Source organism: Lemur catta, chromosome 11, assembly GCF_020740605.2.
Source record: "Lemur catta isolate mLemCat1 chromosome 11, mLemCat1.pri, whole genome shotgun sequence".
Lineage (NCBI taxonomy): Eukaryota > Metazoa > Chordata > Mammalia > Primates > Lemuridae > Lemur > Lemur catta.
In genome coordinates this window covers 6,003,679-6,029,580 of record NC_059138.1, presented here as the reverse complement: position 1 = coordinate 6,029,580, position 25,902 = coordinate 6,003,679, and the positions used below count along the sequence as shown (strand labels likewise).

The 25,902-nt window shown below is 42.4% G+C and overlaps 2 non-coding genes across 2 annotated transcripts; both read right to left on the bottom strand.

Annotated features, from left to right (window-relative positions):
- Window positions 1–1,787: 1,787 nt before the first annotated feature.
- TRNAC-GCA lies at window positions 1,788–1,859 on the bottom strand. The gene has a single exon. It is a non-coding gene; the product is annotated as a tRNA-Cys (tRNA).
- A 14,364-nt stretch (window positions 1,860–16,223) lies between these two features.
- Window positions 16,224–16,295, bottom strand: TRNAC-GCA. The gene has a single exon. It is a non-coding gene; the product is annotated as a tRNA-Cys (tRNA).
- Between the last annotated feature and the right edge of the window lie 9,607 nt (window positions 16,296–25,902).

Here is a 25,902-nt window from a genome sequence, read left to right as displayed (position 1 = left end):
GAAAATTGATCAACATAACACATTACATTAACAGAATGAAGGGACCCCCCCCCACATGCTCCTCTAAATTGATGCAGAAAAAGTATTTGACAAAATTCAACACAATTCCATGATAGAAACATTCAACAAGCTAGGAATAGAAGGAAACTACCTCAATATAATAAAAACCATCTGTGGAAAACCATATCAAACATCATACTCAATGCTGAAAGACTGAAATATTTTTCTGTAAGATCAGAAACAAGGCAAGGCTGCCTTCTTTCACCACTTTTATTCAAAATAGTACTGAAAGTTTTAGAGCATTAGGCAAGAAAAAAAAAGTCATCCAAATTGGAAAGGAAAAAGTAAATTTATCTCTGTTCATAGATACTATAATCTTACATGTAAAAAATCCTAAAGATTCCACAAAAAATCTGTTAAAACTAATAAATGAATTCAATAAAGTAGCAAAGTCACAGCAGCCCTAGGAAACTGATACCACGTTCAGCCCAGCACACTGATATATCAGGATTTATTCTGTCTGATTTCCATTTGCCCCATTTTTCTTTCATTTTTCATTTCCTGCCTACTTTTGGATTAACTGGAATCTTTTTTTCCATTTTATATATTTTCTCTACTAGCATTTACCCTCCATTCCCTTATATTCTTTTGTTTGGCAAAACCACAACTTTTTAAATGATACACTAGAAATTTCTGCAGGACAATTTAAAAAGCCTAAAGTTAATCAATATATTCATTTTCCTCCCAAATTACATAATGACATTACAATTCTTTAACTTTGATAACCTCTTTCCTTGTATGTTGTTGTTGACCCACTGATATGGTTTGGATGTTTGTCCCCTCCAAACCTCATGTTGAAATTTGATCCCCAGTGTTGGTGGTAGGGTCTGGCGGGAGGTGTTTGGGTCGTGGAGGCAGATCCCTAAAGAACGGCTTGGTGCCCTCCCTGTGACGATGAGTCAGTTCTTGCTCTATTAGTTCCTGTGAGAGCTGGTTGTTTAAAGGAACCTGGCACCACCTCCTCCCTCTCTTACTCCTTCTCTCACCATGTGACACGCCTGCTCCCCTTCACCTTTCACCTCGATTGGAAGCTCCCTGAAGCCCTCCCCAGAGGCAGATGCTGGTGAGTCTGCAGAACCGTGAGCCAAATAAACCTCTTTTCTTTGTAAATTACCCAGCCTCAGGTATTCCTTTATAGCGACACAAAATGGAGTAACACACCAGTATTTTAGTTTTATCTTTAAAAAATACTATGTTAGACATTAATATTGTGTTTTATGGTCAATGACATTTAGATTTACTTACACATCTACCAATTTCCTTGTTTAACATTCCTTCTGGTACCACAGTCCTCCTATCTGGGACCATTTTACTTTTCTCTAAAGTATATGTTTTGGAATTTTCTTTGGTGAGGATCTGTCAGTGGTAAAGTCTCTCGTCTTTTGTCTGTTTTGAAGAAGAGTTTTACTGGGAACAGAATTCTAACTTGGCTGTTATTTCTTCTCAACACATTGAGTGCGTTACTGCACTATCTTCTGGCCAGCAGTAGGTGATCTCAGATTTCTCTCTGCCTACCCTGAAAGGGCCTAGTTCCTACCGTTGACCAGAAGATCAAAGTACACATTGCAGAGCCCAGGGCCCAGGTGAGGGAGAGTGGGAGCTGAGAGAAACACATCAACTCAGGGAGGCAAGGATGTCCTCTGATTCTTCCTTTGCTGGAAGAAACTGAACTCAGCAAGGGGAGAGGAAACTGGAGCTCCTTTTCTATCTTTAGTGGCCAAAATGGTAGGGGGCACCCAGATTTGAACTGGGGACCTCTTGATCTGCAGTCAAATGCTCTACCCCTGAGCTATACCCCCTGCTGTGTTGTAAGGTTCAGTGAACAACCTTTCCCTGTCCAGCCACACCCAGAGCTGCTGTCCCAGATGGGTTTCTGAGTTGCCAAGCCTGCTTTACTGCCAATTCATCTTCCTGCCTTAGAGGGAGCAGCAGGTTCCCATATGTCACACCTCTGCCACCTCTCCATCCTCAGTCCCTGGGAAAGGGCAGTGACCTAGGAAGCATTCCTCTGACAGCTGGAAGGATCTATAGAGACATCTATATCATGGGTTTTGTATTGAGCACCTGAAAAGAGCCTCAAAATGTGCAGTGGCCTTGCCAACCCTGCAACACTCACAGAACCCACATTTTCTGGATGCTGGGTTATAGCTCTCCCCTCAAAACCACCCCCTAGGATGCAGGCTGACCTTCTCTCCTGTTGCCCAAAATCTCCCTATAGTCAACCCTTTTATCTGAAATGAGCCCTCTGAAGAAATGACTGAAGATCATTGATTGTCTCTAAGCCCCAAGTCCACCCTTGTGTGTTCTGCTCTGTGATGCTGGGTCAGGGACTCCGCAAACCACACTTCTTTGCCAGCTTCCTGGCTGGTCCTGCCAATAGGGTTCTACAGGGACTAGGTCAGAGGGTGGAGAAGCTTTGGGCTCCTGTGTGTGTCATCTGGCAGTGACAATTCAACCTAGAAACAACAGTGATTGCAGCTGGCTGCATCATAGGACCAGCAGCATCATAACTCCTCCCAGACACTAGCACCTCCTTAGGGGTCTGGGTCCCTGACCCACAGAGATACTCCTCAAGTGCCTAAGATTTTAACAAGTTCAACCTCTTCTGTTTGTTCCCCCAGCCCAGGGTGACAGCTGCTTCTTGAAGGCACTACCTGCATGATACCTGGCTTTCCTTCTTTGCCCATATGGTTCCCTAATCCTGTCGTCCCTCTAAAAGATATGTTGAGTCTTAGCCCCCAGGACCTCAGAACAAGACTTGGAAATAGGGTTGTTGCAGTTAGTCAAGATGAGGTCGGACGGAGTGGGCCCTTGATCCAGTGTGTCTGGTGTCCTTATAAAAAGAGGAGAGAGACACACAGGGAGAAGACAGCCGCGTGAAGATGTAGCAGAGGTTGGAGGGATGCATCTAAGCCAAGGAACGCCAAGGATTGCCAACGAGCACCAGAAGCTGAAAGAGGCTTTCAGAGGGAGCACGGCCTTGCCGACACCTTGATTTTGGCGTTCATTCTCTAGGAACTGTGAGACAAGGTGTTTCTGTTGTTTTTAGCCACCCATTCTGTGGTACTTTGTTACGGCAGCCCTGGGAAACTGATACACTGGTAAACAATTATTTATATTCAATTCTCTGTTAAAATAACCTGTGCAGTGTTTTGTTTCCCAAGGGACCGTGGATGATACAGAAATTGCTACCAGTGGAGTACCAGGAAACGTACCCTCAAAGAAGGTATTGAGGATGGACTTGGTCTTGTCTTTGGTCTTTGAGGCAGTGCTGAGCACCTCACTGGACCCTGACTCACAGGGGATGGCCGTGAGCCACGTGGGTGCTGTTTGATAGGCTCTAGTCAGCCTCTGCCCATGAGGGGATTAGACTATGGACCGTGATCAAGTAAAACTTGATTTTGTCAATTCAGCTCAAGGAGGAAAATGCAAATGGGGCAGCAGTATTTGAACCATGCACCCCTTGATCTACAGGCAAACACTCTACCACTGGGCTACACACCTCCTTACAAGCAGTAGCATCTAATTTGTCTTTCCTTATACTTCCACTCACACACATACAGGTGCTCATTCTGACTCAGCAGAGAGCTGCTGGTCTTGCTCAACCTAAATGGAACTCCTTATGCCATAATTATCCTCCTTTTTCAAAAAGACACCATCATTTCTTGGCACCAGCTTGGAAGCTCACGGAAGGTTCCATCTGAGACAACAAAGTCTGTGCCTGGCTTGTATGCAGGCAGAAGGTGAAGCCCCAAAGAAAAGTGCTGCTTACTAAGCAGGGATGGGAAGTTTCACTGCTAGCTTTTCAGTTGAGATCACTTTCCAATAACCCACAGTGTGGGACCAGCATGACCTATCCCACCTCTCCTTCCAATACCACGTTTGTTTAAGGCAGATGAACATTAAAATTTGTCTTAGCTTTTTGACTCATACATCCTGCCCCCTGCACAGCAGTTTCTGCATGCACTGGTGACCGCTTCAGCCCACGGCATCTTAGGCTGCGCTTTTACTACTTGCCCGCGTCCAGTGAGGCGGAAGACTCACCCACAGCAGGCTACATGAGCGGGATTATTACTTGCAGATGGGCAGCAAGGGACAACGGGAGCCTCGGATTCATAATGAGTCAGTCCTGTAAGACTCAGGAAAGTTGCCCAGGGTGGATGGAGCCCTGTCTGTGTGTCCCACTTGCACCACAGCTGAGAGACCCGCGAAAGCAGCCCAGCCTGGGTTTGACATCCCGGGGGTGACATGAAATGCTGGGCCAAAGCACTGATGGACATGCTGTTTTAGGACAGACTGGAATAGAGCCCGGGCTGTGTTGGCTGGGTCCTCCGTATCTCAGGATGGGGCATTTCCGGCACATCCTATAGTCATTCTTGAGACCTGCAAGCAAAAAGGGGCAGAGACCTGGAATGGTCCAAGGCCACCCAGAGAACTGTCCTGCACCCCTCACTGCTCACTTCTCCTTTGTGTTTCCTTTGCCCTCCAATCCTGTCCCATCCATGGTGACATCAGTCTTCTAAATTTTTTGATTCTTTAGATTTTTCTCTCATCTCCAAATCATTGTCTTTTTCTGTACCTTCACAATGTGGTCCAGAGGTTTGGTTGATCCCAGGACAGGTGTGTTAGCATCGATGGCAAAGGGACTCTGTATTACAGGCACACCTTGTTCTATTTCACTTTGCTTTATTGCACTTCGCAGATACTGCGTTTTTTACACATTGAAGGTGTGTGGCAGTCTTGCATCGAGCAAGTCTATTGGCATCATTTTTTCCAACAGCACGTGCTCACTTTGTGTCTCTGTGTCATTTTGGTAATCCTCAGAATATTTCAAACTTTTTCATTATTATTGTATCTGTTATGGTGATCTGTGATCAGTGATCTTTGATGTCACTATTGTCATTTTGGGGCACCATGAGCTGTGCCCATATAAGGTGGTGAACTTAGTTGATAAATGTGTGTGTGTTCTGACGGCTTCAATGACCAGCCACTCCCTGACTCTCCCTCTCCTTGAGCCTCCCTATTCCCTGAGACACAACAATATTGAAATTAGGCCAATTATTCACCTTACAATGGTCTCTAAGTGTTCAAGTGAAAGGAAGATCACATATCTCTCACTTTCAGTCAAAAGCTAGAAATGATTAAGCTTAGTGAGGAAGGCATATCAAAAGCCGAGAAAGCTCAAGGGGCTAGGCCTCTTGCTCCAAACAGCCAAGTTGCAAATGAAGAGAAAAAGTTTTTGAAGGAAATTAAAAGTGCTATATCAGTGAACACACAAATGATGAGAAAACAAAACAGCCGTATTGCTGATATGTAGAAAGTTTTAGAGATCTGGACAGAAGATCAACCCAGCCACAACATTCCCTTAAGTTAAAACCTAATGGTCTACAATTCTACAATTCTGTGAAGGCTGAGAGAGGTGAGGAAGCTGCAAGAGACAGTTTGAAGCTAGCAGAGGTTGGTTCATGAGGTTTAAGGAAAGATGCTGTCTCTGTAACATAAAAATGCAGGGTGAAGCAGCAAGTGCTGATGTAGAAGTTGTAACCAGTTATCCCCAAGATCTAGCTAAGATAATTGATGAAGGTGGCTATGCTAAACAACAGATCTTCCAGGTAGACAAAACAGCCTTCTCTCAGAAGAAAATGCCCTCTAGGGCTTTCATAGCTAGAGAGGACACGTCCCTGCCTGCCTTCAAAACTTCAAAGGACAGGCTGATTCTCTTGTTAGGGAGAAAAAAATATTCCTTTTAAAATATTACTGCTCATTGACAATGCACCTGGTCACCCAAGAGCTCTGATGGAGATATACAAGGAGATTAATGTTGTTTTCATGCCTGCTAACACAACATTCATTCTGTAGCCCATAAATCAAGGAGTAATTTTGACTTTCAAGTCTTATTATTTAAGAAATACATTTCGTAAGGCTGTAGCTACCATAGATACTGATTCCTCTGATGGATCTGGGCAAAGTAAATCGAAAACTTTCTGGAAAGGATTCATTAAGAATTTTCATGAATCATGGGAGGAGGTCAAAATGGCAACATTAACAGAAGTTTGGAAAAAGTTGATTCCAACCCTCATGAAGGACTTTGAGAGGTTCAGCACTTCAGTGGAGGAAGTCCCTACAGATGTGGTGGAAATAGCAAAAGAACTAGAATTAGAAGTGGAGCCTGAAAATATGACTGAATTGCTGCTATCTCATGATTAAACTTGAACAGATGAGGAGTTGCTTGTTATGGATGAGCAAAGAAAGTGGTTTCTTGAGATGGAATCTACTCCCAGTGAAGATGCTACGAACGTTGTTAAAATGACAGCAAAGGATTTAGAATATCACATAAACCTAGTTGATAAAGCAGTGGCAGGGTTTGAGAGGAATGACTTCAATTTTCAAAGAAGTACTACTGTGGGTAAAGTGCTATCAAACAGGCTGATGTGGTGGCTCACACCTGTAATCCTAGCACTCTGGGAGGCTGAGGCAGGAGAATCTCTTGAGCTCAGGAATTTGAGACCAGCTTGAGTAAGTGTGAGACCCCTGTCTCTACTTAAAATAGAAAAATTAGTCAGGCATCATGGTGCGCATCTGTAGTCCCAGCTACTCGGGAGGCTGAGGCAGGAGGATCACTTGAGCCCAGGAGTTGAGGTTGCTGTGAGCTAGGCTGATGCCACAGCACTCCAGTCTGGGTGACAGAGCGAGACTGTCTCAAAAAAAAAAAAAAATGCTATCAAACAGTGTCCCATGCTACAAAGAAATATTTCATGAAAGGAAGAGACTTTCAAACAAGGTCATAAAAAAGAAAAGAAAAGTCAATAATTGATGTGGCAAACTTTAACATAGTTGTCTAATATTAACATTTGCCATGGCCACCCCAACCTTCGGCAACTACCGCCCTGATCAGTCAGTAGCCATCAATGTCGAGGCAAGACCCTTCTCCAGCAAAACAATTATAACTTGCTAAAGGTTCAGATGATTGTTAGCATTTTTCAGCAAGACAGTATTTTTAATTAAGTATGCACATTGTTTAGACACAATGCTACTGTCCACCTAATAGACTAAATGTAGCATAAATATAACTTTGGGCTCATCATTTCAAGGTAATAAAATCCCATTAATGCAGCCAAGTCCCCTTTAACATCCTCCTCCTCCAATCCATCCCACTCCTCTTCTCCCTAAAGACAACTGCTATTATGAATTTAGCCTGTATCCTTCCACTGGTTTTTTAAAACTTATTTTGAGATAATTGTAGATTCACAGGTAGTTGTAAGAAACACAGAGATCGTGTGTATCTTTCAACCAGTTTCCTCCAATGCCATAATTTTAAATAACTAATGTACTATATCACCACCAGGAAACTGACATTGACACAAGCCACCAATCTTATTCAGATGTCACTGATTTACCTGCTTTTTTGTGCATTTAGTTCTACATCAACACACAGAAAAGTTCCCTCGCAAGGGCCCCTCCTGCTACCCTTTCATAGCCACAGCCATTCCCCTCCTCAGCCCTCCGTGGAATCATGTATATAACAGTGTGTAACCTTTTGAGACTGGCTTTTTTTCTCTCAGCATAAACCCCTTGAGATCTATCCAAGCTGTGTGTATCAATAGCTGATTCCTTTGTATTGCCAAGTAGTATCCCACGGTATAGATGTACCATGGTGTGCTTAACCATTCGCCTACTGAAGGACATTTGGGTTTTTCCCAGCTTTTGTCTATTATGAATAAAAACTCCTACGAACACTTGTGTACACGTTTTTGTGAGAAAATTAAGTTTTCGTTTCTCTGGGTGAGTAGTGATATCTCATTATGGTTTTAATTGTGCATTTCCCTAATGGCCAACGATGCTGACATCTTTTCATGTGCTTATTTGTTAACTATATATCCTCTTCAGTGAAATATCTGCTCAGATTGTTTGCCCATTTTCTAATTGGAATTTTTGTTGTTGTTGCTGAGTTTTGATGACTCTTTATACATTCTGGATACAAGTCTCATTTTTAAATTCTTTTATATTCATACATAAGTATCCATAAACAAAATTCAGTATTTTCTGGATGAATATGCTGATTACTCTGATTTGCTCACTATACATTGTATGTACTGCAACATCACTATGTATCCCATAACTATGTACAATCCATCCCACAAGGAAGCATCAACACAATGGATAAACAGTTAAGATTTGACTGGAATGTTGAAGGGAGAGGGCTGCAATGCAGCGGGGGAGTGGGGAGGCACCTGTGGTGGTTGGAAGTCTAGGAGGGCAGCATGGAGGCACCTGGACTCTGCAGCTCCATCTGCCCTGCACGGATCGTTCAGCCTGGAGACAGGAGGGACATCCCATTGCAGGGAAAAGGTAAGCAGAAGAACTCCACTAGCCCCCAGTGCCACTGCAAATACTATGGTCCTTACTACAGAAGAATCTTGCAGTCCTCACAAGCCCTGAGCCCAGTTTGGAGAGCTGCTATGAATTCACGCAGCTGTATTGCTCTGGATTAGGAGCACAAAGTGTGCACTCCCCACCCACCCCCCACCCATTCCCTGTGAGCCAAGCTGCTGTAGCACACCACCGTCTGGAGTGGGGCATCTTCTGGAGGCCAGTAGCCATTGCACCTCTGCAGCACTGGGGCTCCATCTTCATTCCAACAAGCCAGCACCAGTGGATGACCACCGCAGCTCCAGCAGTGCAGAGCCTGGGTGCAGGATCAGCTATGACTCTGGTCTCACACAGCAGAGAAGCCAACTCCTGCCAACCTCACTTCCAGCTGGAGGAACAATCTGGCAGTCCTGCCCAGGGTGAACCTGCCCTTGAGCCAGCCAAACTGCTGCACACCCTCCCTGGAGCAGAAGCAGCACTCAAGCCTCTGAGCAGCTTACATGCTCCTGGGCATTAGAATCAGCCTTCAATGTCCCACCCACTACAGTGCTGCATCTGTGTCCTGGGCTAAGATAACAGCCTTGCAGGCTGGCCCTGGTGGACCAGCCCCAAGGCTTGCTGAGCAACTGTGAGCCTGTGTCCTGGGCCTGAGAAACAGCTCCATGGGCCACCCTCAGCAAACATGCCCCCAGGCCAGCCAAGCAGCTGTGCACCCATATGCCAGGGCTGAAATGCAGCTTCATAGGCTGCCCCTGGCACACATACCCCCAAGTTGGCCAAGCAGTTGTGTGCCCTCATCCTGGGATACAGAAGCAGCCCCATGGGCCACCCCCAGCAGACCTGCACTCAACATCAACTAAGAAGGAGTGTGGCTGCATCTGGGCCTGAGAAATAGCCCTGTGCGTCACCCCTAGTTCTGTGGAGCAACTGTGCACTTGCATCCAGGGTCTGAGAAATAGCCCTATGGATAGGGCTGCTGCTGCTCCTACCAGTCCAGCTGAACAGCATTGTACCTGCATCCTAGGCCTGAGAAACAGCCCCGTGGGCCACCAGGCCACCTGAGAAACCATGTGACCATGTCCAGAGCCTGAGAAACAGCCCGTGGTCCACCCCTAGCAAACACTGCCCCCAAGCAGGTTGAGCAGCTGTGTGCCTATGTCCTGTACCTCAGAAAGAGCCCCATGGGCTGCTCATGGCAGGAATGCCCCCAAGACAGCCAAAAAACTGTGTGCATGTGCTCCTAGTCAGAGTCAGAGAAATAGCCCTGTAGCCCCAACCCCAGCCCCAATTTGTCCGACCCACTGTGTGTATGCATGTGTCCCTGACCTGAGAAGCAGCCTGGTGAGACCCTTGTCAAAGTTGTGTGACCACTGCCACAAACTCTCTCAAGCTTCAGCCACTGAGACCATCACAAATGTCACTAGTGTGGATTACAGTTGAAAAAACTGCACAGAGACCACACTACCTCCACCTAGAACCAAGGCCAATGCACCTCATCAAACCAACACCCCAGGGCCTATTCAATATGAATAAGTCTTTCCCTAAGAAACCTTCTTCATAAAATTGGAAGAGGAAACTTTTCCACCAGTTGTGTAGAAATCAATGTAGAGATGCATCAACTATGAAAAACCAAGGAAATATGACACCACCAAAGCAACACAATAATTTCCCATTAACAAACCCCAATCATAAGGAAATACATAAAATGCAAGAAAAAGAATTCAAAATAATAATCTTAAGGAATCTCAGTGAGATACAAGAGGATACAGACACATAATTCAATGAAATCAGGAAAACAACTCATGATTTGAATGAGAAATTCCATTGCGAAGGAAACCAAAAGTGAGTAGGGATAGCTATACTTGTATCAGACAAAATAAGTCAAAAGCTATTAAAAGAGACAAAGAAGGACATTATATCATAATAAAGAGATAAATTCAGCAATATAATATAACAATTGTAAATATATATGCATCCAACACCAGAATACCCAGATACATAAAGCAAATATTATTAGATCTAAAGGCAGAGATAGGCCGGGCACGGTGGCTCACGCCTGTAATCCTAGCACTCTGGGAGGCCGAGGTGGGTGGATTGCTTGAGGTCAGGAGTTCGAGACCAGCCTCAGCAAGAGCGAGACCCCCATCTCTACTAAAAATAGAAAGAAATTATCTGGCCAACTAAAATATATATATAGAAAAAAAAAAATTAGCCGGGCATGGTGGCGCATGCCTGTAGTCCCAGCTACTTGGGAGGCTGAGGCAGTAGGATCGCTTAAGCCCAGGAGTTTGAGGTTGCTGTGAGCTAGGCTGACGCCACGGCACTCACTCTAGCCTGCCCAGGCTAGATTGACACAGCGAGATTCTGTCTCAAAAAATAAATAAATAAATAAATAAAGGCAGAGATAGATCCGAATACAATAATAGCTAGGGAGTTCAACACTCCACTGCATTGGACAGATCATCCAGTGATGGGGAACCTGTGGCCTTGGGGCCACATGTAGCCTTTTGGATCCTTGAGTGTGGCATTTTGAATGAATCCAAATTTTACAGAACAAATCCTTTTAATAGAGGGATTTATTCTGTGAAGTTTGGATTTGGTCAAGGGGCTGCACTTGGGGATCTGGAGGGCCACATGAGGCCTTGAGACCACAAACTTCCCCCTGAACCATAGACCAAATGGACCCAATAGACATTTACAGAACATTTTGCCCAGCAGCTGCAGAATACTTTCTTTTCATCAGCACAAGGAGCATTCTCCAGGATTTATCATGTTAGGACACAAAAGAAGTCTCAAAATTTTTAAAAAAAATTAAAATAATACCAAGTATCTTATCTGATCACAATGGAATAAAACTAGAAATCAATAACAAGAGGAACATTTGAAACTACATAAACATATGGAAATTAAACAACATGCCCTGCATGACCAATCGGTGAAGGAAGAAGAATGATATTAAAAAATTCCTTGAAACAAATGAAAATAGAAATACAGCATACCAAAATCTGTAGGATACAGCAAAAGCAGTATTGAGAGGCAAGTTTATAACAGTAAATGCCTACATCAAAAAACTAGAAAGATTTCAAATAAACAATCTAATGATGAATCTCAAGGAAATAGAAAAGCAAGAATAAGCCAAACCCAAAATAAGTAGAAAGAAGGAAATAATAAAGATCAGAGCAGGGAGGCCAGGTGTGGTGGCTCACACCTGTAATCCTAGTACTTCAGGAGGCTGAGACAGGAGGGTTGCTTGAGGCCAGGAGTTCAAGACCAGCTTGGGCAATATCAAGACCCCATCTCTATAAAAAATTTAAAACTTAGCTGGGCATGGTAGCACAGGCCTGTAGTCCTGGCTACTCTGGTGGCTGAAACAAGAGGATCACTTGAGCCCAGGAGTGTGGGGTTGCAGTGTGCTATGATGACACCACTGCACCCTAGACTGGGTGACAAAGCTAGATCCTATCTCAAAAAAGAAATCATAGCAGAAATAAATGAAATTGAGACTAAAAATACAAAAGATCAACAAAACAAAAAGTTGTTTTTCTGAAAAGATAAACAAAATCAACAATTAGCTAGACTAAAAAAAAGAGGAAGATCGAAATAAAATTAAGAATGAAAAAGGAGATGTGACAATGGATACCACAGAAATACAAAGGAGCATTAGAAACTATTATGAACAACAATATGCCAATAAATTTGAAAACCTAGAGAAAATGGATAAATTACTGGACACATACAACCTACCAAGACTGAACCAAGAAGAAATAGAAAACCTTAAGACCCCAAAAGCACAGGCAACAAAAGCAAAAATATACAAATGGGATTATATAGAATTAAAAAGCTCCTGCACAGCAAAGAAAACAGCAAAGAAAACAATAACAGAGTGAAGATACAACCTACAGAATGGGAGAAAACATTTGGAAACTACTCATTTGAAAGGGGATTAGTAGCCAGTCTATACAAGGAACTCAAACATCTCAATAGCAAAAAAAAAAAAAAAAAAAAGTCTGATTAAAAAATGGGCAAATGATCTGAATAGCTACAAAAAATAATTCCCCAAATTTCTCAGAAAAGACATACAAATGGCCAACAGCTATATGAAAAAAATGCTCATCACTAATCATCAGGGAAATGCAAATCAAAACCATAATGAAGTATCACCTCACCCCAGTTAGGATAGCTAGTACCAAAAAGACAAAAAATCACAAACGCTGGTGAAGATGTGGGGAAAATGGAACTCTTACACATTGTTGGTGGGAATGCAAACTAGTACAGCCACAGTGGAGAACAGTATGGAGGTTTCTCAAAAGTCTGCAAATAGAACTGCCATATGATCCGGCAATCCCACTACTGGGCATTTAGCCAAGGGAAAGGAAATCAGTATAGTGAAGAGACATCTGCAGCCCCGTGTTTACTGCAGCACTATTCACAACAGCCATGATATGGAATCAACTTAGGTGTCCAACAACAGATGAATGGATAAAGAAAATGTGGTTTGTATACACAATGGAACACTACTCAGCCATAAAAATGAATAAGAATGAAATCCTGTCATTTGCAACAACATGGATGGAACTGGAGGACATTATGTTAAGTAAAATAAGCCAGGACTAGAAAGTTAAACACTGCATGCTTCACTCATATGCAAAAGCTAAAAAAAAAAAAAAGTTGACCTTCCAGAAGTAGAGAGTAAAACAGAGGATACTGGAGGCTGGGAAGAGCAGGGGAAAGGGAAGAATAGAGAGAGATTTGTTAAAGGATACAAAATTATAGCTAGGAGGAATAAGTTCTGATGTTCTATATCACTGTAGGATGACTACGGTTAGCAGTAAATATACAGCAAATAGCTAGAAGGAAGATACTGGATGTTCCCAACACAGAGAAATGATAAATGTTTCAGATGATGAACAGGCTAATTTCTCCGATCTGCTCACTATACATTATAGGTACTGCAACATCACTATGTACCCCATAAATATGTACAATGATGTGTCAATAAAATTTTTTGAAGAAATATAATGCAAGCCATAAATGTGAGCTACACATGTAATTTTACATTTTCTAGAAGATATATTAAAAAGTAAATTGTTGAAATTAATTTTGATACTATATATTTAACCCAAAATATCTGAAATATTATCATTGCGACATGCAATTAATATAAAATATTACAAGCTATTTTACATTCTTTTTTGTACTACGTATTCAAAAATCTGATGTGATTGTGAAGGTCATTTTCCGACTGTGCAGAATCTTTGCGTGCTCTGTGTCTGGGGATTTTCCTCCTTACAGGACCAACATCCTCAAAAAGCAGCTAGAAAATTCTGTTCTCTGGGCCCCTTAGGGTTTATGTGATAAGCGCAGGCTCTGATGGTAAGATGTACCCTTCTAAGCTTTAAACTGGGAAGAGGGAGGCGCAGATTCCATCTGGCTGGCAAGCGCATGCTGTTGTCCAGCCGTCAGGGCTTGGGTTTGGGTACAGAAGCGGCACAAGCGCTGGCTGCTGGCTGGAGCGGGGACTTAGCGTCTAGATGGTGCCTGTGCTGTCGTTTTTCCTTCATCAGGCCAGCTCTGCGACGTGGTTTTGGCCATTGTTCCTGAACAGTTGGCCTGCAGACTCACTTTCCACGACTCCTCCCCTGTGAGAGAGCTATTTTAAATAAACCTCTACTGCTTAATCCAGCTTCTGCTGGGGGGCCCTGAGGCCCTAAGGCAGGGAGCTAAACCTTGGGGTCCCTACTGCTCCACACTCGAGTGCTAAGAAACGGACCTCCAACAAGGGTGAATCAGAGCAGGGCTTTCCAAACTTCTGTGCTGAAAAGCCAACTATATTTTTATTTTCTTAAAATCCGTCATGTACCAATAGTAGGTGACCAGACTTGCAGACTTTGAGACCCACCACAACATCAAAGCTGGCCAACGTCAGATTGTCACAGACTTTCTAAGCATTTACTCTCAATTTCTGAACTTTGCCTACCACAGATCAGTAACAGAGAGTTCGTGGACTGGCCCCAGTGCACGGACCACACTTTGAGTAGCACCGGTGTGAAGGACATACCAACGGTGAATTCCCGACGTGTGCGTGTGACTTCACCACTCTGTCCAGTTGGTGAGCCCTGTGCAGAGCTGTCTTTTCCAAACCAGTACAAGAATCCTACACCAGCAATCAGGAACTGCATTCAGCTGCGAAGAACCGACCAGAAGTGAAGGTGGCTACTGTACTAAGGTACAGACTCACTCACTGGAGGACCTTGCATTCCTAATGTGAAGGAAAGGAAGTTCTTGGGGGAACTAACAGGCCGTGGAATGGCTGAATGTGCACAGTCCCCTGAGCTCTCCTCATGGCTCGGCCCAGGCAGAGCTGGTTGTGTCATGAGATACGCAGCTATAGAAGGACCATTCTCCTGGGCTGCTTTACACTGTTACAGGGGAGCTGAGAGGGCCGTGGGAGCACGTGGTTGACGCTATAACAATGGGAGTTTTCTGGTGAAGGAAATAGCCTTGTTAGAAAAGCCTCCTTTTAATGACTAACTCAGACCTATTGAGCTCGGTGCTTGGTAAGGTAAGTTGTTGACGGGGGAAAAGGCCTGAGCCTTCATAGTCATCTGGGTCTATCTCTCCTATGAGCTGTAAACAAGATAGAAATTTATATCTTTCTTTTGTAAAGGACATCTGGAGGCCAGCAGACCAGGGCTGGCATGGTGACTCAAGGGTGTCTTTAGGGACACAGGCTCCGTTAATCTCTCTGCTCAGCCTTCTTTAAAATGTGGATCCCCTCCTCAAAGTTGGTTCATGGTCCAAATTGGCAGACTGTGCACCAGCCATCACATCTGTATTTCAAGCAGGAAGCAGGAGTGAAGGCACAAAGGGGCACCCGCCATATTTGTCCATCTCTTGAGTTTGCCCAGTTGTCTTGTCCAGTCACTGTCATTTATTGCTCATTTGCCTCCCCTAGCCAGACAGGCCAGGAAATGTGGCCTTTTTAGCTGGGAATATAACTGCTCAGTATAAAATCAGGATTTTATTAATAAGGAAGAAGGGAGAACGTATCTTGGGTAGTGAACTTGTAGGCTCTGCCACACGCACACATGTGTAGCACTGTTTCTGAATTTTTTTTTTTTTTTTTTTTTTTGCAAAATGGATAAAACATGAAATACCTAGTGTCACTGTGTTGCATAACTCCAGGGTACTATGTAACAGTGCAACTGTGTAAAGTATACCCTGAATGGCTGCCCTGGCAGTAATCATCATCTCTCCAACGTTCCATCTAAAAACACCTCTCATATGAATGCCTGCTGAGAACATATTTTTCTCAGTTGATGAATTGGTATGTTTTCACACTGCGTGATTACGGGGAAGCTAGAAGTTATGTTTTATATTCCACGGTTGTAGCTTCTCCTAACCTAGGCTCTCAGGAATAATTGTTTACCACCTGTCCTAGACATTCAGCTCTTGCTTTTTTATACTTGTTTGACCAGTTACAGTTTTACTGTGTTTTTTATAAGCTGTCTCAGATCCATTTTTTTTAAAAAGCAAGTTTGGTATAAACAAATTAAATCAGGATGGTAATAATTAGGCTCAAGTGAAACACAAAGGAAGCCTAGGGCAGACTTCCTCTATCCTTCCAGGAAATGATTATGGCTGAGGAAGTTAAAATGAAATGTATGAAAAATGTCAGAAGAAGAACACTTTAATCAATCTTAAGTTATAGGTTGGAAAATTTGATTCCATGAAGCTGGGTCTACTAGATGCCAAGAGGATATGTTTCCCTTAGAGTAAAAGAGTGATGACACAGGGGGCACCTGGACTTGAACCAGGGACCTCTTGATCTGCAGTCAAATGCTCTACCCCTGAGCTATACCCCCATGTATGTATCCTTTTGAGACTAAAGATACTTTTATAATTGTAGTCATTCCCCAGCTGCACCCTGGCCCTCCTGAGCTACTCTTCTGCACATTCACCTCCACACCTGTCAGAACGTGCTCCCCTTCTCTGGAGCCTTCCCACCTATGCACACCTGAGCATCCCTCTTCCCAGAGCACTTCTGATCCCCCCCTCATTATTATTACTAGTAGGGGGTACAAGAGGGTCTCTGCCCATTCCCCTTAATATCTAATATATTTTTTCTCCATCTCCACTCTCTCTTGTGGCTTCCTTTCTCAGGGACCAGGGTCTAGTCATAGCGGAGACTCTGAGGAACTTGGTTTACCCTGGAGGAAGCATCTGGCCAATTAAGCTGCAGCCTCAGCTTTCTAGGGCAAGAGAAGCAGGCAAAGGCAAATCCAGATGTCAGCATATATTAAGGGCCTGGGGTGGGCATTGGGTCTGCTTGTTCTGGCACTAAAGAACCCCCTACGTGACAGTAATAAGCATTCCAGTATTGAGCCATCATTGTATTTCTGTTATGAGTCCTTCTTAGTTACGTTGTACTATACTTTTGGATAAGGTTTTCTAGTATTTTGTTTATATTGAAACGAGATTGGACTATAGCTTTCTTTTTGGTATATGCTCTTTTTATTTATTTTTTATACCAGGATTATGCAAATTTTCTAGAATGATTTGAAGAGATTTTTATAACTTTCTATGCTTTAAAAAATTATATATAACACAAGAATTATCTATTCCTAATTAAAGTTTAGAAAAAAACTTACAACTCAAAACAGAAAAAAGCAGCCAGGCATGGTGGCACACACCTGTAGTCCCAGCTACTCCGGAGGCTGAGGCAGGAGGATCACTTGAGCCCAGGAGTTTGAGGTTGTAGTGAGCTGGGCTGATGCCGTGCCACACTAGCCTGGGCAACAGAGCAAGACTCTGTCTCAAAAAAAACAAAAAATGGAGCTTAACAGTGATAAGGCAGAGGACTAGTATTCATCTGAAAACTATTCTGCTATAAAAGAAAAAGTGAACTTCTAAAGATTATCAAATATCCTTTTAAATGCACAGTCAATCTTGCAAGGAAGTCAAGGGAATCGCCAGGAGCCAAAAAGAGAAGAATCTGAAAGCCTGCATGGTTAAAGCACTGCTATGAGGATTGGGAGAAGCATCGCTGATCTCAGTAACTGAAGGGCTTGGGTTTTAATGATCAGGAGACAAAATGTGGAGCTGGAGCTGAGACCTCTACATAAAGCCAGCTCCCTTATTTTTCAGTAGGAAACAAAAAGGACCAGAAAAAGCAATACACTTCCACAGGGGTTGACAATGGAGCTTCTTCATCTCAGCCCAGACTTTGGGAGAAAGCAGTCCCACGTGAGACTCTGTAATCAGAGATTTGTCCTCATGTGTGTTTGGAGTTGGACTCTATACTACCCATGTGGTCTTGGTAACCTCAAACTAAGACTTTAACAGTAGGGACAAAATGATCCCAAGCCAATATTAGCTCCATAGTGTCTGTCAGAACACAAAATCTCTCTGGAAGGGCACTCCCTGAACCCTACTGCATGCACTTCCCAAAGACAAAGGACCCTCAAATAGGAGCTCACAATCCAAAATTACAACACACACATGGAAACAATTCAGCAGGACCAAAGTTCAGCAGAGTCAGCAAAGAGCACAATTAGATCCACAAGAATTTCAGATAATAAAATCACTGGATACACCTAGCACCCAGATCTTGGTTTCTATTATAATAATACCACTTTTCAGTAAAAGGAACCAGGGCACCTAGAAGAACAGCAGATTGTAAGACTGAACATCATGTAGTGCCAGAAGGTAAGAGGTGCTCTAAAATCCAACAGTGATGTGGCAGGGGATATGTAACAGTAATACAGGAGCCAACTGAAAGAGCTCCAAGTGGCCAAAGCCAGAAAAATTTGAGTAATAAAGTAGCATTGGATTGTAACCTAAGGTATCAAATATTCACAAGTCTATACTAATATAAATGAATTAATGAATGAGTAGGGGAAAACAGATACATCTCCTATGTAGAAGAATTTCAAATAATTTATGTACATACATGTATGTAATTATGTAACTTAACTCCTTTAAGGGTGAACAGCACATAGAAAGAGTACAATACGGAAAGGACAAAAATAGCAACTCTACAGTGGAGAAACCTTATAAATACTACATCAGCCATGTAATAAAGGTTAACATCAGTGGCAATGTCACGTTGATAACATGTACCCTTGATATAACATGATGAGAATGTCCCTCTACCTCTGTGGCCTTCCTTACCCAAACTCATAATTCCAGTCTAATCATAAGAAAAATCCAAGTTGAAGAATGTTCTACAAAATATCTGACCAGTACTCCCGAAACTGTCAAGGACTTCAAACACAAGGAAAGTTTGGGAAACTGTCACAGCCAAGACTAATCTAAGGAGACATGGCAAATAAATGTAATATAGTATCCTGAATGGAATTTTGGAACAGAAAAAGGACATTAGATAAAAACCAAGGGAAACCAAATAATGATTTTACTTAATATTAATGTATCAATATTGGTTCATTAATTGTGACAAATGCACTAATCTAATGCAAGATGTTAATAGTAATAGAGGAAACTGGGTGGTGGTATATAGGAACTGTCTGTATTACCTTCATACTTTTTTTGTAAATCTGAAGTTGTTTTAAAATGAACACATTGACTATCAAACTAGAAAAAATATTTTTCCTGGGGGCCATGGTGTTTTATTAAAACAAAATGATCCTTTCTAATTTGTTCTTTTTTTTTTTTTGAGACAGAGTCTCACTTTGTTGTCCAGGCTAGAGTGAGTGCCATGGCATCAGCCTAGCTCACAGCAACCTCAAACTCCTGGGCTTAAGCGATCCTACTGCCTCAGCCTCCCGAGTAACTGGGACTATAGGCATGCGCCACCATGCCCGGCTAATTTTTTCTATATATACTTTTAGTTGTCCAGATAATTTATTTCTATTTTTTTTAGTAGAGACGAGGTCTCGCTCAGGCTGGTCTCGAACTCTTGACCTTGAGCGAGCCACCCGCCTCGGTCTCCCAGAGTGCTAGGGTTACAGGCGTGAGCCACCACTCCCGGCCCTAATTTGTTATTTCTTATTGCTTTCTGTGCATGAGTTATATGCAACACAATCCACATTTTTAGAATTAAATTGTGAGTATTAATTGTAACAATAAGAACAAGTAAGATTATCATGAACCAACTTCAGGGTTTTGCTTCACAAGGCCCAGGGTCAAAACTAGCCTGAGTTAAATACAACTCACAAGGCAGTCAATGTATTAAAAGTCTATTTAGAAGTCAATGGTATAGTCAAGTTTTGTGACTCATTCCTGTAATCTAGCACTTTGGGAGGCTGAGGTGGGAGGATTGCTTGAGGCCAGGAGTTTGAGACCAGCCTGGGCAACATAGTGAGACTGTGTCTCTACAAAGAAAATTAAAAATTAGCTGGACATGGTGGTACATGCCTCTAATCCTAGCTACCCAGGAGGATCAGCCTCTGCAACAGAGCAAGACAGTGTCTCTTAATAAAAACAAAACAAAAAACTCCACAGTACAGATTATAAAATAAACATTTTCAACTTATTAAAGAAATAAAAAACATGAGTACACATTGAGATTTTATTTAAAAAGACAAATCAGATTTGAAAAAGAGAAACAGAAATTGTAGAAACAAAATATATATTAATTGGAATTTAAAACCCAGTGAATGGATTAAACAACAGAAAAGACACAGCTGAAGAAGCAATTAGGAACTCTAAAGATAAGAAATTACCCTGAATGAAGCACAGAGAAATAAAGCAATAGAAAATATGAGAGAGAAGGTAAGAGATATGGGAATAGAATGATTTAAAACATGTCTAATCGGATTTGCAGAAGAAGGGACTAGAGAAACAGAAGAGAGTCAAAATTTAAAGTAATAGTGGTAGAGGATTTTCTAGAACTGATAGAGGACACAAATCTTTAGATTCACAAAACACAACATAACTCAAGAAAAACAAACAAAAAGAAATCTATACCTAGGTACATCATGGTGAAATTGTAGAACAACAAAGACAAAAAGAAAGTCTTAAAACTAACCAGAAAGACAAAGAGATCACCTCATAGGGATGTATTAGAACGACAGCAGACTTCTTAACACAACAATGGAAGCCAGAAGACAGTGGAATATTATCTTTGATGTGTTGGGGGGAAAACCAACACTTTCAACCCAGGCTATTATGCCTAGCTGTGATTGTTAATTTTATGTGTCAACTTGAATGGGCCACAGAGTGCCCAGATATTTTGCCAAACATTATTCTGGGTACGTCTGTGAGAATGTTTTTGGATGAGATTAACATTTAAATGGGTAGACTGAGTAAAGTAGATTGCTCTCCCTAATGTGGGCAGGCCTTATCCAGTCAGTTGAAGACCTGAATAGAACAAAAAGCTGACTCTCCTCTAAGTAAGAGGAGAGTCCTTCTGCCCGACTGCCTTCAGACTAGGCCATTGGCTTTCTCCCACATTTAGACTCAAATTAAAACAATGGCTTTTCCTGGATCTGAAGCCTACTGGCCTTTGGACTTGGGCTGAAACCAAACCATTGGCTCTGCTGGGTTATTAGCTTGCCTTGCAGATTGCGGAACTTACCAACTTCCATAATCTCATGAACCAACTCCCTAAAGTAAATCTCCATAGATGGATAGATCAGTCTATCTCTGTCAATCCATCTATCTAGATGTAGGTATGTATGTTTTCTGTTTATCTATATTTATCAATACACATCCTCTTGGTTCTGTTTCTCTGGAGAATCCTGACTACTAGCTAAACCATTGTTCAATAATAATGAGAAGATAAGAGCCTTTTGCTGATAAAAATGAAGAGAATTTGCCATCAGCAAACCCTCACTAAGGTAAATTTTTAAAAATATCTTTTGGGAAGAAGAAAACTGTATACAGAAGGAATGAATGATAGGAAATAAGGAAGTGAGCACGAATAGAAGATGGCGGAGTGGAGGTGACCTCCTGGATTTGTGCTCCCGGAGAGGAAGGCATGGATCTCCACCTGCCACAACGCTAGAGGATTGCTTCTCCACAGGAACGGTGGGGTGAACCCACGGAGAATCACCGTGGGACACAGGGAACAGGAAAAAACAGAGGCGAGTGGGAAATCAGACCGAGATAATTTGGAGAGTGCGGGACGGAAAACAGCGGACTGCGGGACGGCCGTGCCCGCCTCACCGGCGAGTGGGGCAGGTTCAGCCCCACAGCAAAGCGGCTTGATCTCCCCACTGACCCCCCACATCCACTCGGTCAGGGATCTTTTTTTTTTTTTTTTTTTTTTTTTTGAGACAGAGTCTCACTTTGTTGCCCGGGCTAGAGTGAGTGCCGTGGCATCAGCCTAGCTCACAGCAACCTCAGACTCCTGGGCTTCAGCGATCCTACTGCCTCAGCCTCCCGAGTAGCTAGGACTACAGGCATGCGCCACCATGCCCGGCTAATTTTTTTGTATATATATTTTTAGTTGGCCAGATAATTTCTTTCTATTTTTGGTAGAGACGGGGATCTCACTCTTGCTCAGGCTGGTCTCGAACTCCTGACCTCGAGCGATCCACCCGCCTCGGCCTCCCAGAGTGCTAGGATTACAGGCGTGAGCCACCTCGCCCGGCCTCGGTCAGGGATCTGACTGAAATTGGTGCAGAATCACCGCGGGAGACGTGGAGCTCCGAGGACAGGTGACATAGGCGGGTGAGAGCTTGGACTCTGGCGGGTCTCCGGTGCCCTATCTCTTAAAGGGACAGACGCGGACCTGCACCGAGGCGAGGGGCTGCGAGCGTGAAGTATTAAAGCGGGATTTTTTTTTTTAATCTCTCTATTTTTTTTCTTTCTCTTTTCTTTCTTGTTTTCTCTTTCTTCTTCTTGTTATTCATATTGTTTCTCTTTTTTTTTTTTCTTTTTTCCTTTCTTTTTCTTTTCTCCTTTCCGGTGGCCCTCCAGCCCAGGAGCTACTGTATACTCCTGAGTGCTCCAGACCCCCAGCTCTGATTCCTATCAGACCCTGAAAATTGCCCCCCAGTGCCAGTGATCTGCGGGTGGGCAGCAGCAATTGTGCGGGCCAAGGTCTAACTGCTGCAGAGCCATAGGGTGCCAGGCGGCTCCCCAGGAGGCTCCATCCCCTGATCCATAGACCCTCTCCAGGTCCCCTTCCCAGGTGTGAACACTGAGTGCTTCCCCAGACGCAAGAGTGGGGAGCCCGGACCTTGGGAACACTGGGACAGTGTAGACCCTAGCCCGTGGGAGCTGCAGCAGCTGGGGCACTGAGGGAGTGAGGGCACTGCCTCCTCTGCCTAGCCAGTGTCTTTCCTGCAGAAAGAGACAGAAACCACACATCCAGAGGAAGAACCAAAAGTCAGGGGGGAAAAAAAAAAAGAAAAAGAGAGGGAGAAGAGGCTTTCTGCTTGCAAATAGTGTGAATCCTGCCTACTAACTGAAAGTCCACAACACAGTGATTTAACTTGCCAAACTGGTCTTAGGTCAAGCCAATCCTCTGGGGGTGGACCCATCAGAAGCAGTCCCCCAACTGAGATAGAAAAAAAACTCTAAACAACACACAACAGTCTCCCCCTCTAGATAAAGGAAGCAACATACCTAGACTGTTTCACAGCCTAAGAACAGAGTACAAGACGTGCTGTTAACTAGACTAAAGCTGTGAGAAAAGATCTAACGATAGAGCCAGATGGGAAGGGCTCAGTGGAAAAATATGGGGAGCACAAAAAACCAAACGGAAACCTCGCCCCCAAAGAGAAATACCAACTCTCCTCCAATTGGCACAAGCCAGTTTCAGAATACCAACATGTTACCAGAAGAATTTCAGTCTTGGGTTATAAATAAGCTGAATGATATACAAGAAAAAATTGATATCCAACGCAAAGAAACCGCAAAAAAATTCCAGGATTTGGAAGAAAAATTCACTAAAGAAATAGACATATTGAAGAAAAACCAAACTGAACTCCTAGAAATGAGGGATTTATTCAGGGAGCTACAAAACAAAGTGGAAAGTCTCAAGAACAGGGTAGATCAAATAGAAGACAGAATCTCAGAGATCGAAGATAACTCTTTCCAATTAAATAAGACAGTCACAGAGATAGAGCAAAGAAATAAGAAAAAAGATCAGAGTCTTCAAGAAATGTGGGATTATGTGAAGAAACCTAACATGAGAGTTATAGGCATCCCTGAAGGTGAAGAAGATAATAAGCAAGGGCTGGATAAACTATTTGAAGACATAATAGAAGAAAATTTCCCAGGCCTTGCTAAAACTTTAGATATACAGGTTCAGGAAGCTCAAAGAACCCCTGGTAGATTCATAGCAAATAGGAAAACACCACGCCACGTAGTCGTCAGACTGACCAAAATATCCACTAAAGAGACCCTTCTTCAAGCTGTAAGGAGAAAGAAACAAGTAACATACAAAGGGAGACCCATTAGAATTACGCCAGATTTCTCAACTGAAACTTTACAAGCAAGAAGAAGTTGGGGCCCCATTCTCACTCTTCTGAAACAGAATAATGTCCAGCCTAGAATCTTGTACCCAGCTAAGCTAAGCTTTCTATATGAAGGAGAAATTAAGACATTCTCAGATAAACAAGGACTGAGGGAATTCACCAAGACAAGACCACCCCTCCAAGAAGTACTCAAAAGAGAGTTACACACGGATCATCACAACAAAGACCCACGAATGTAAAACCACCCAAGAGCTAAAGATCAAATTCTAGCCACCACAATGGCTCAAGAGAGAAAACATAGCAAAGAAGTTCTACCCAATAAGATAAACAGAAATCTGTCCCAATTATCAGTTCTCTCACTTAATGTCAATGGCCTGAATTCCCCACTCAAGAGACATAGACTGGGCCAATGGATAAAAAAACACAAACCAAGTATCTGCTGCCTTCAGGAAACTCACTTAACTGGCAAAGATGCATTTAGACTGAAAATAAAAGGATGGAACTTGATATTTCAAGCAAATGGTAGCCAAAAGAAAGCTGGTGTGGCAGTTTTAATTTCCAATACCTTAGTCTTTAAACCAACAAAAGTAAAAAAAGACAAAGACGGTTACTACATACTGGTGAAAGGCACAATTCAACAAGAAGACATAAATAACCATACTTAATATATATGCACCCAATCTAGGTGCACCCAGATTCATAAAGCAAATCCTACTCGATCTAAACCAAATGATAGACAACAACACTTTAATAGTTGGAGACTTTAACACCCCACTGACAGCACAGGACAGATCCTCCAAGCAGAAAATAAGCAAAGACATAGTAGACTTAAACAGAATGCTAGAACAAATGGGCCTGACTGACATCTACAGGACATTCTACCCGAAATCCACTGAATATACATTCTTCTCATTGGCTCACGGAACATTCTCTAAGATTGACCATATCCTAGGTCATAAAACAAATCTTAAAAAAATTAAAAAAATAGAAATCATACCCTGCATCTTCTCAGATCACAATGGAATAAAAGTAATAATGAACCCTAACAGGAACTCTCATTCCTACTCAAAGTCATGGAAGCTAAACAACCTTCTTCTGAATAACAATTTTGTAAAGGAAGAAATTAAGTCAGAAATCAAAACATTCTTTGAATTAAATGACAAAGGTGACACAACTTATCAAAATCTATGGGATGCAGCTAAAGCAGTCCTGAGAGGAAAATTCATTTCCATAAATGCCTATTTCAAAAAGACAGACAACTTACAAATAGACAACTTAATGAATAGACTCAAAGAGCTGGAGAAAGAAGAACAGACTGACCCCAAACCCAGCAGAAGGCGAGAAATTGTTAAGATCAAATCAGAATTAAATGAAAAAGACAACAAAAATACTATAAGGGAAATTAATAAAACAAAAAGTTGGTTCTTTGAAAAGATAAATAAAATAGACACACCACTGGCTAGACTAACCAAGAGCAGAAAAGAAAAATCTTTAATAACTTCCATCAGGAACATGAAAGGAGAAATCACAACCAAAGCCACAGAGATACATGACATTATCTATGAATATTACAAAAATCTTTATGCACACAAATTGGAAAATGAGGAGGAAATGGACAAATTTTTAGAAACACACAGCCTTCCCAAGCTCAATCAGGAAGAAATAGAATTCCTGAATAGACCAATATCAAGAACTGAAATTGAAACAGCAATAAAAAACCTTCCCAAAAAGAAAAGCCCTGGTCCAGATGGGTTCACACCTGAATTTTACCATACATACAAAGATTAACTGGTGCCCATCCTACATAAACTATTCTTCAATATTGAGAAGGATGGAATTATCCCCAACACATTCTACCACGCCAATATAACATTGATACCAAAACCAGGAAAGGATGCAACAAAAAAAGAAAACTACAGACCAATTTCTCTCATGAATGTAGATGCAAAAATTCTCAATAAAATCCTAGCAAATCGTATCCAAGTGCTGATTAAAAAAATAATTCATCACGACCAAGTAGGCTTCATCCCAGAGATGCAGGGGTGGTTCAACATACGAAAATCTATAAATGTAATTAACCACA